The sequence below is a fragment of the Thunnus thynnus genome, chromosome 16 (genome assembly GCF_963924715.1).
Source record: "Thunnus thynnus chromosome 16, fThuThy2.1, whole genome shotgun sequence".
NCBI lineage: Eukaryota > Metazoa > Chordata > Actinopteri > Scombriformes > Scombridae > Thunnus > Thunnus thynnus.
Window position 1 is genome coordinate 27,971,975 of NC_089532.1, and position 8,219 is coordinate 27,980,193.

An 8,219-nucleotide genomic window follows, 5' to 3' on the forward strand; every position below is an offset into this window, starting at 1 on the left:
AAAAAAAAAAGATCTACAACATAATTACTGAATTATCATGCCGCTATCCAACCATTATCTGCACACTGCAACAACTTGAACACAATTAGAATTGCAAAGCAAACTCATCGTGGATGATAATAAAAATGGGATCATCTTCAATCTTAAAAGCAGCTTGAAGATTTGTGACTGCATGTTAATCAGCTTCATAAATATAATTTTACTGCCAAACTATTATGTAAAAGCAGATTTTCTTACTGGCTCATTATGAACAGATGAAAGGGTGAGTCAACACAAATAACTTCAAAGCACTAATGCATTAGGCTGCTTCGGAGTCATTTGCATTTTATTCTGTTATTTGTCTTCTCATAATGGCCCAGTGTTAAGCATTGCAATCTATTTCAATTGACTAGCCAGCTGAGTGATTTTCAGCGTTTACTTTCAAACTGTGTCAAATACCCGGAGGAGATAACAGCATTTAATATGAATAAACTTATTTTTTTTCTTTTCACATAGCATTCACTATCTCAAACAGTTATCATTACACCTGTTCCAGCATTACATTTTAGAAGAATAATGCAGTTAAACAGTTTCTAGTTGCATTAACGCCACTTTTACATTTATGTTTCTATAGTGTCGCAAGTATGAAAAAATCTAGCAGAAGGGTCCTTCAATTCATTCATCCTTGTAGCTCTTGTAGAATACAGAGACATCTCCGCTATGTGCAGCAATTTTTTAGCTTTAATATGGAATCTTTTTTATGAATGTCAATCAAAATTATTACCAGCAGGTGTACCTGGTGTGATACTGCAGGTGTCTTCAGAGTTGTCTTTCTTATATACAGTAGCTCACCTATACAGCTCCTATCCATATGCATCACATTTGAACATGTCAGTGTTACACTACAATGAAAATGTGAAGGCATTACTTTGGTAGAAAACAGCAGAGTGGTAGGTGTCACCTGATTGGTTGGCAATATTGATTTTTTTTTCACACACTCTCAGTTGCTCTCCTCTCAGTCATGTTCATGTGGCGGTACACACCCTTCAGGGATTTTTATTAGTGGTGGAAGAAGTATCCAGATCCTTGACTTAAGTTAAAGTACCAATACAGCAATATAAATGAAAAGAGTATGGTCTTGACCTGCTCTATGTGAAAAGTGCCCTGAGATAACTTTTGCTATGATTTGGTGCTATATAAATAAAATTGAATTGTGTTAAATTAAAAATACTCCATTGCAAGTAGTCCATCAAATAATGAATGAAAATTTGAACTTAAGAGAAGTACATAAGTATTATGAGCTTGATGTAGTTAAAGTATTGCAGTAAAAGTACATAAGTATTATGAGCTTGATGTAGTTAAAGTATTGCAGTAAAAGTAGTGGTTTGGTCCCTCTGACTGATATATTATTATATATGACATCATTAGATTATTAATAGTGAAGCATCAGTGTTAGAGCAGCATGTTACTGTTGTAGCTGCTGGAGGTGGAGCTAGTTTCAACTACTTTAAATACAATTAGCTAGTTTAGTCCAATGGCTCCCAACCAAGGGCTCGGGCCCCTCCAAAGGGTAACTTGAGATGATTAATGGGAGAGGAAAGAAGAAAAAACAAAGTTTATTTGATCATTTATTGAAATGAAAGCATGTGAGAAGTTTAGAGGTAAAAATCACTATTTGGTGGAGCTGTTAACAACTCATAGACATGTGAAATGTGACCCCGACTACACACTGCTTTTTGTAAGACGTCAAAAGCCAAAAAGGTTGGAAACCACTGGTTTCATCTTTAACAATGTGTTGTATTTTAAAAGCTTGTTATATTATCCATTGTGTCAAATCTTCATCTGAAAAGTAACTAAAGCTGTCAGATAAATGTAGTGGAGTAGAAAGTACAATATTTCCCTCTGAAATGTAGAAAGTAGCATCACATGGAAATACTCAAGTAAAGTACCTCAAAATTGTACTTAACTACAGTACTTGAGTAAATGTACATAGTTACTTTCCAACACTGGTGTTTATCATGTACAATATCATTCTTTGTGTGTTATAACGTGTGTTTTTAAACATTACACCTATTAGGCTTGTTGCACCAGTACTGCCAAATACAAGGAATATACATGGAGGATAACACAGTCTGCCCCATGTACAGACAACTAGTGAAGATAAAGATATGTTAACATAATCAATCACAATATCATCCTCATTAGTAATATTTATTGTCACTGCCATGCGATACAAATGGCAATATTACATTCATTATAAACTAAAATGATATATATATAGAGTTTGTTTACACCACACTGAGGTCACAGCATGTTTATCTGAATCCTCATTAGCTGCTGCATCACACCAGCTATTATTCCTATTTAACACTCAGTGACAAAACAAATGAACATCACTGGTAACAACCCACAGTCACACAGACAATGATGATACAACAGTCAACACATACATTCCTGTAATCATTCCAGACTGACGTGACATACATACAGTACAACGTATTGAAAGGATCCATCACCAGACGACACACACGCACACACACACACAAAGGCAAGCTCTGACAAAATAAACAGTATCAATCAATCAATTACGCACTCATGATTATCACTGCAGTTGTTGTTGTGATTATCATCATTACAATTATTACCTTTGTTGTAATAACATCAATAATAATAATACCAATAGTAATACCAAACACAATCTCAAGTGAAGTTGAAATCGGGTTTTCCTTCGAGGTCAAAAGCAGACTTGCTGCTGCCACCTTTATGTCTGTGCTACCTGAATCTTCAGGAGCTGGTCTCACTGGATGCATTTAAAGTGACTCTAAATGACTTGGAGGCAAATCTGGCTGTAGATGTTTTGACTGACTCATATTGCCTCTCATTGAACCCTGATGTTGATGACTTAAACGACTACTGATGAATATTTTAATATTTTACGATTCTGTAATTTATTCTTTGTTTTCATTGTGTTTTTCATGTCTGCAACCCTGTTAATTGTACTGCTGCCTGTCTTGGCTAGGACACGCTTATAAAAGAGATTTTTAATCTCAGTGAGACTTTTCCTGGTTAAATAAAATAAAATAAAAAATAGGAATAATAATTTCACTGCAGGGTGAATGATTAAGATGAGATAATGAGATGATAACATTCAATCAAAGATGGTGGAGGAAATTAACGTTCATATGATATGTACGATATTATACTTCCATAGGAGGCCAGAAAAGCTTCTTTCAGTTAGAGGTGGAGGCTGGAAGCTGCAGACTCAATACATATCAAGCTGAAAATTATTAGTTTTACTTTTTTTTTTTCTTGCCTGGCACTACAGTAATAATACACATAACACAGAGAGTTTATGACAAGTATTAAAGATTATGTTCTGGATTCCTCCCTGTAAGGATGTAAATATATGATATGTGCATAACCAGCTGAGCCTCCTCAGTGACCTCAAGTCCCTCATCTCCTTTGCTGGAATCTAAATTGCTGCAATCACGCTTATCTAAACACCATGTCTCTTTTACGCAGTGGCGTGCAGCAAAGAGTTACTTTTAACGCTCCTCATCTCTTCCCAGGAGCTTTTGCATAGCCTCATCAGCCAATCAGTCGGCCTCATAGGGAGTTTCACGGCTCCGCTCCACTTCACTCCTCTCTGCCATCCCGGGAGCAAGACACTATTGCCTTTCATTTTTCACCTCACTCAGGCATGAGAGGGAAAAAAAAAAGTATGAAAGGTCTGCCAGCCTCAGAGATGTAGAGATGAAGAAGGAGAGACGTCAGCTGCAAGGGACCATGGGAGACGATCTCTTTATGGGCATTTTTAATAGTGACATTTTATATGCGGACGCACCTCATATACTCTCTATTGAGCAGTGCCTTTTAAAAAGACATCAGGGAGCCAAAGTGTTAAAGCACGAGCTGATGAAACGGAATTCATCACTGTGGCCTCAAAGGTCTGGTAATAAACTGTTAACGGTTCTGTGATCCCTTGAGAGCAGTCAAGCTGTAGATTACACTATTGTGAGTGGATGGTTAGCTTATTACAGCAGAGATACAGGCCTTTGAGAGGAAACATCTCTTCATGTACACTGTCAGTGCTGGCTTATCTGACATGTTCTACAAAGCAGTATACAACAAATTGATGAGAGCTGATTTTTCAATTAGGAAACTAATGTCATTTTTAAGTGTTGACTGGAACCCTTATATGGAAGATTTAAAATGCCAAAATAAAATAAATCAAACAAATAAAATACAGTAAACAGTGTATTTTTCTGTTTATGTATGATGTATCATAATTGAATAAAAAAAATATATGCTAAACGATATTTCAACTGTGCCAACAAGATCCTTTCAAGTGTCCTGCACCACAATCCATCCCTTAAAACCGTGTGATTCCATCCATTCATGTATGAATGTAATAAATAAATAAATAAAAAATCGACAGTTTTGTTTTTTTCCATAAAAAGTATACTCACATGCAAAATGATGACATCTCTTATTAACCTAACTTATCCTGAAAAAAGCAATATATGGCAGCCTGGGTGATGCATAATGACTCTGCCATGAGCCTATAATTGAAGGCAATTAAAAACAAGCAAACAACCTGGCAACAAAGTTTCCTAAAATTTTGAGTCAGAGTTTATTTTCGACTTTTGGCAAGTGACTGTCTTTAGTGCATGCACCTTTCTTCATCATGTTTGCATAGTTAGAGACACATGTATAGAAAGACACAAAACAAACCTTCATTATGTGACTTCAAATTAAAAAAGAATTGGCTTTCTGGAGAGTTTTAACCCAATTACAAAGCATGCTGGGAAGTGTATGCTAATTAGCTAACAATACTTAACTGTTTAACTTAAGAAGGTGATAAATTGACTATTCAAGTTGACCTGACTTGAAATAGACAGTCTCTAACTTTGTAATAAATCACAGTTAAACATTATTAGTTATCAGACTAGCTTGTTTTGCTGCCACAATTTCAATCTTTATTGTAAAAGCAGATTTTCTTGTATTTCTAAGGCATTGCAACTTGTAATCATTATTTATGAATTATGGTAGTGTTTTTACAGTGTTCAAATAGCATTCACTTCAGATGGTAAATCTTTAAAGGTATGCTATGGCAGATTTTCCTGAAAAAACAAAATAATGTATGGACTCATACAAAAGTAATCCCTCTCAGTCATCACTTATGACCCACTGACCCACACCTAGACATACCCTTAGAAAAACATGTACAATATTCATTTTCTGTGGTATTGTTATTAAATTTGAACTTGGACTGGGTAAGGCTCCATGCTGTGGTCCCATTGTGTTTTCCAGCTAACAAGTCACAGCTATAGACCATCTGCAGTGATCTGTTTGCAAAAAAATAAATGGTTTATAGCTTTAACCACGAGTGAGGTGGCGGCTACATTTCTTGACCCCAGCTGTATTTTGCTACTATGTTTTTGAGTTCCTGTACCCTGTGTCATTGTCATTACTGAGAGCTGCTTCCTGTCTCTTATTCCATTCTGCTCGCCACAGTATGTTCACTTGTGATAGCCGGGAATAATTCTGGCACATAACTCCAGCAAATAAGGTACATTTTTATAAGTGAGCTGATGTGTTAGAGGTGTTGGTATTTGCTTTCATTTCCACTTTAGACAGCACCAGGCTAGATGTTTCCCCCTGCGTCCCATCTTTATGCTAAGCTAGGCTAACCACATCCTGACTCCAGCTGGTTCAATGCGTAAGAATAGGCCAGAATTTTAGTTTAAAACATTCCAAAATTAAATAAAATTATCAATAAAATGTGATGTTATGTCAAAGACCTATATACATTGTGTTGCAGAGATATCTAACTAACTAGCTCCGGCCCGGTCCAGCCTGTACTGTCACGTAATACCACTTTGTACCGCAGGGGTGATGGTGAGTCACTGTAGTGTCCAGGCTACCCTCAGTCCAACATGACAGGAAGAAGAAGTAGTGCTGCCCAGAGCAACTGGCAGCAATTGTGGAGCCAGGCTATTGAAATTTTTGTTGTAGGACTGTTAATATGTCATTTTAAGAAGTTTTAATATTCTTTCAGGCAAGACAGTGACCATATGGATTCCCAATATGTGGTCAGTTTATTCAAATAACACCTATTTGGAAGGTTGTACCTACGTTGTCACTGGCGTGGAGACATCAGCTGGTCATGTGAGCTGATACGACGAACTGCACTGGGTTGCACCAGCTATGTTTAAGCTGGGCATTTGACATCTTGTAACATTGCAGTAAGCTGTATTGATATTGAAATATCATATCAATAAATTAATACTGGATTACTGTGTTGTAAAATGGCAGCAATTTATGCAAAATGATGCTGTGTGGGAGAAAAACTGCTGATTTACCATTAGTGAGTTCTGTGACATTTTATGATTTACACCTACCCTAGGGGCATGTGTGTAAATATTTAGTTGTTACTTCGAGTTATGTTGTAACTTATCTCTGTGGTGCAACCGCTTTCTGATCTGTGCAGCTGGTTTGTAATTAACCGTTGGCTCTAATGTCTCTGTAGCATTTTGACATCTTGACAACACCTGTAAACAGTAAGCTTTACACTATATTCAGTGAGTGATAATGGTGGTGGGGTGATGTGTTTGGGAGGTGGGGGGTTGGTGATATGCTGCCTATTTGTTTGGATCAGGTGGCCAATTCTTACACATTGAACCTTTAATACACAAATTGAGATTTATATCAATCATCTCATGTAGAAATTATATATTTCCCAGAATAATGTACTATTCCTTTATACTTGGCAGTCCCACTATGAAAAGGATTTGTCTGAAATGCTGCATTCAGTCACTGCAAACAGCAGCTGTGAATACGAAAAAGTTATGATGCTAAGGGTTTGTTCAAAGGAAAAAATAATGAGCTGAATGTGCTTAATATTCTCCTTATCAGTCATCTCTGGATTCTGAGGTTATGGCTGTCTGTCACTCCATCTGTGTGGTAAGTGAGAGTGTAATAGAGGTCTGACATTTCCTCAACTTTGTAGCATAATTTGTTTACAGTCAGAGGAACTCATTGTTCATGAATTCACTTCTCCACTCGTGCCATGAGAACTCTTGCTGGGCATTGCATCACTGTGAGCAAATCTAATTTACACATGAAGGAAAATGTCAGTTACAATTATATTCATATCTCTGCGATGCAAACCTGAACTCATTAAATGCTCCTCCAGCTGGAAATAGCTTGTTGATTCATCGACTCCATCTCTTAATGAAACAGAGACTGCACCATGATTCCCTTGTACCATCCACACTCTCGGGCTTGCAGTGATTATCTCAGGTGTATGTGTAGGCATAAAGTGACAGGGATACATCCAACTTGACACCAAGCTTTTTTTTTTTTTTTTTTTCCAGCGGACTCATATGGTGGAAGGTGACTCCAAGGTTCCTGTGTGGCTTTTTATTCCCCAGACCACCCGTGTAATCAGGCTGCCACTTCTGATTAGCAAACACACCAATCACAGAGCCCAGGGGTCAGGCGGATGCAGCCCTGCAGGGGTAAAGCATCCAATCAGGGAGGTTCCTCTGGGCATCCGAGGATGTGTGGGCTTTCACACAGACAGGAGAAGTAAATCCCACAATTAGATTTCAGACCCATTTACAATTAAGTTTTCAAACTTTCTGCTGAATCCGAGAGTGGTGCTGTTGCACCTGTCCCTGGATCTTTAGCTCTTCCCCCGTGTTCACAGTGTGAGCAGAGAGGCTGATGGATCGCTCCATTCTGACACATGGTGGGTGGTGAGAGACGATCTGATTGCATCTATGTGGTGGAGTGCAGCTATAAAGTTTTTCACAGCTTTAGTATTTCTGTCTCTCTAAGAGTTAATAGTGGGGATTGATTTTTTTTTTTTTTCTCAAAATACCTTTCAATACTATGAGCCTTACTAACAGACTGTATTCTCACTATTTACAGCACATCCAGTGAGTTCTGTGTTTGGTCACAAATAAAAATGAAGTGTACATTTCAGTATCTCTCTTTTTTTCAACATTTACACACATGGAATCAGGCCTAAGCAAACATTATGGTGAGCTTTTTATGTGTTGCACAATGTAATGTTAGCATCGCATGGAAAAGCAATCCACTTGCAAGTAAGAAAACATTGTATTGAGTTATGTTTTTCCAGTTCTACTACAGACATCATGGTTCAGAACATTGTTTTGTTAATTATATTTCAAAACATTCATGTTTGCAACCATCTTCCAAACATCAGTTTT

The 8,219-nt window shown here is 37.3% G+C and overlaps 1 long non-coding RNA gene across 1 annotated transcript; it reads left to right on the forward strand.

Annotated features, from left to right (window-relative positions):
* The first annotated feature begins 5,827 nt into the window (after positions 1-5,827).
* Positions 5,828-7,492, forward strand: LOC137199761 (uncharacterized). The gene is made up of 2 exons (XR_010931850.1): positions 5,828-6,945; positions 7,359-7,492. It is a non-coding gene; the product is annotated as an uncharacterized lncRNA (long non-coding RNA).
* Positions 7,493-8,219: the final 727 nt, after the last annotated feature.